This window comes from Haliaeetus leucocephalus, unplaced genomic scaffold, assembly GCF_000737465.1.
Source record: "Haliaeetus leucocephalus isolate CR32 unplaced genomic scaffold, Haliaeetus_leucocephalus-4.0 Scaffold0, whole genome shotgun sequence".
NCBI classification, from domain to species: domain Eukaryota; kingdom Metazoa; phylum Chordata; class Aves; order Accipitriformes; family Accipitridae; genus Haliaeetus; species Haliaeetus leucocephalus.
In genome coordinates, this window is record NW_010972436.1 from 10,522,608 (window position 1) to 10,526,221 (window position 3,614).

Sequence of the window (3,614 nt, forward strand, 5' to 3'; positions counted from 1 at the left end):
GGGCCGGGCCGTGCTGGGCCGGGCCGGGCCGCGGAGCTCCGGCCGCCGACACAGGCGCGGTCTCCGGCTTAAAATCAAGTGTGCAAAACGCTCCGGGGTGGGTTTTACCCCGCGTTCAGCAAAAGTTTTCCAAGGGGAGTCTGGTTAAACAAACACTTCGCCCTTCTACCGCTCCCGCTCTCCCTCGCTCTGTGATGATTGATATTTTTTATTCAGCCAACTTTTATTTACCTTGCAAAAATGTTGGGGACAAATGTGATAAATTACAGATATGCAAATTTCTTTGAATGGCGTTGTAAGTGTGTCTCGCTGGAGCTGAATAAGTCCTTGCAAGTCGGTCTGCGCGCACTCAGGACCCCAGGGAGCTGATCAAAGCACCCTTTCTCTTTCATCCCCAGTATTCTCCTCCAAACTATTTCGATACAATATGTTTCCATGATGCACTTAATGTGCTAGGGACACAGAACTCATTACAACCTAGCTAGTTCTGCCGACCCCTTTGTTCAGAGGCATAAAGTTAAAAAAAAAAGGAGGGGCGGAGAGGGGGGGAGCGCTGCTAGTTGCCAGCTTTCTGAAATGTTAAAGCATGCGTCATTTTTCACCAGGTCTCGTCTTGATATCCTCAAAAGACAAACTATGAAACCGGCCTCAGCCCTTTCTGGCATTAATTACGCTGCTGTCCAGCCGATCTGTTTTTCCTATTATATGCATTTCTCAGCAGGGATTTTTTTTTTTTTTTGCAAGACTAATGCAGCTGCAAGTCGAAGTATGAATGCGTTTTATCGGTATAGAAAAAAAAATAAGTGGAAAGGCTGAAAAAGATGTCAAGGTCTATGCTGATGTTTTTCTTGCTTGCCCCGTATTTGAGGCAGTGGCTTTGGAAAAGAGTTTTGGGTCACCCTGTTACGTTAATTTTTTTTGCCTCGAATTATCAGCTGCTTAGAAGAGAAAAACCTCAGCCGGAGGCTGCTGAAAGCAGGTTACATGTTTGTTGAATGCCGATGCGCCCAACAAATCTTTCCTTGCCGGGGAAACACTTCCAAGTATTTGGCGAAATAGGTGGAAAGTAGGAGCCCCGAGTTCAGGGCGATCCATTTCCAACCCACTGCGAGGTGGCGGCTGTTTGGGGAAATGACTCCGGCGGGATGACAGTAAGAAATAAACTCTATTTCAGCGGATAGCGCGTTTGTTTACGGGGTTGATTGGTTGACGGAAATGGCTGGCAGCCAGTTCTGGGAAAGATTCCAGACCTGACTCCGATTAACCCTCTCTGGTGAAACTCTGCTGGAAACCAACTCACCAGCAATTGCCATTAATCTACTTACTAATTAAGCCAATTCATTTCTAAAGGAGAAAAATTCCTTTCTTTGGCCAAACTGATGGGAGGAAATTTGAAAGAAGCGCCAAACTGTGTAACTGTAATTCAGCCAAGGACTGCTAAAACAAGGTGTTGATATATAGCTGGAGATTTAAAACAAGTTTCTAGGGCAACAATCCTTTGGAGACGGTGGTATATAGTGCATAGTAGATGAAGCTCGAATAATGGTGGGCTGCAGTGTGCAATTGTACGGACGTTGGTTGGAACCAGGACTGCTTTTCCCAATTAAGCCGCTCAAGGCTTTTACTCCTAATAATTTATCTGCCCCGTTTAAACGTTTCAGCCTTGGGCGACAGCTACAAAGAGCATCTCTGCCGGGACCCAGGGAACACGGTTGTGGAAACAGCGTCAAACTTTTGCCCGGCGTTGGCGACGACGCCTCAGCTCCCCGCGCTCCGGGGTCCGGATCAGCCCACAAGGACACACGGACACGGGGACCCACGCTGCCCTCGCAGCCCCCCGTGCTGCCAGGACCCGCCCGCCGCCCCCGCGGCAGCCGTGCACCCCGGCGGTGCCGCTCCGGAGGCTCTCGCCGAGGCGGGGGCAGGTTTTATTGAGGTTTCATCTTCGGGCGAGCAACGTTTAGCTCCCAGACACAGGGTCTAGGCCCGGGAGGCGAGTCCCAGGGAGACCCGGCCCCTGGCCGAGGCCGCGGCGAGCTGGCCCGGAGGAGGGCAGGGTGCTATTTCCAGAGCAACCCCGCCACCTCCTGCGCTGCTGGCAGCAGGGCACCTGCCGGGGCGGGGGGGAGAGGTGGTGAGGGGGGGGGCTTCGCCCTCCGTCCCGGCACCCACAGGAGAGGAGCAGCTCCGGGCGGCCCGCCCCGTCTGCCGGCCCCGCCGCCAGCATCCCCGCCCGCCCTCGGCCAAGGGCGCCCGCCGTCCCGGGCACACCCGGGGCACCTTCACCCCTCGCTTCGGCCTCTCACACGGCCCCCCTGCCCGTGCCCACCTCCCCTTGCCTCCCCAGCGCCGTCCTCCGTCCCGCACCGCTCCCAGAGCAGCCCCGACGGGGCGGGCGGAAGGGGGTTTTATTGAGGTGCCCGGTAGCGGCGGCACTCCCAAAGCAGTGCGGGGGGGTGCGGGGCCGCTGGCAGGCACAGGGCGGGGAAGGGGCAGGGAGGGACGGCCCGGTGCCCAGCCGGACCCGCGCACCCCGCTCCGCCAACCACCCGGCTCGGCGGATAAAGGCCGCAGCCCCCCAGGGTAAACGGCGTGCGAGAGACGACAAATTCAAGGACGGATAGTTTAAAATAAGTGCAACCGTTCTCTCGTGTTTCGTGTTTTTTGGGTTTTTTTTTGTTTGGTTTTTTTTTTGGTTTGGTGGGGTTTTGTTTTGGTTTTTTTGGGTGCAGGGCGGCGAAAGACAATTGCAAGAGTAACAAATTAAGCGTTCAGTGAATCCGTCTCCGGACAAGGCGGCAGTGGTCAAAGCGCTCGGCGGGAGGTAGGAGGATGCTGAGCCCTGGACATGAACAAACCACCCTCCCGGAAGGCAGCAGCCTCGCGTCATTTCGCTAAAATGACAAGATCTCGTGAAACGCACGGTACCGCCAAGTGCTGACAGCAGAACTACAACCACAGCCTGGAGAGGCGTGGGGAAACGTTTCCTCCAGCAGCTGATGGCAAAACTTAGCACGCCGCTATAGGTAGCGCGGTATGCGTTCATATCTCAAGCAAACGGCCAACTTCTTCATCTAAGTCTCTCTCTGAGATCATAAAAAATAGGATGCGATATCCTAAAAAGACTAATGACATTTCACAGGTAATGCAATTTAGAAAGAAACACTTCCATGTTTTCTTTTCCAACAATGTGCATTTTTGTAAACTGCTATAAATTGCAATTCAAAAGCCCTGATCTCGCCATCCCCAATCATTTTTTATACTGATCAAATGAATGCAGATACTCCCATTTGGGAGGGGCGACATGACATTTCACTTGGCAGTTCTAAACAGGTCACGGACCTTTCACAGACCCTAAGGCAGTGGGAGGGAGCTCTTTACGAAACCGTGTAACCAAATCAAACCAATGGTTACCCCTTTTCAATACCATTGGAATGGTTTGCACAATGCTATTCACATAGCAGCAGAGAAACTGAAAGGATGGTCATCCAATGGAAATTTCTTTTCTTTTGTTTAAACTTGCAGAGCTCCAAAAAAAAAAAAAATACTAGAAAACAATTACTTTTTGTATGACAAAAAGATAAACACTTCTACGTACAGCCGTACGTGTACAC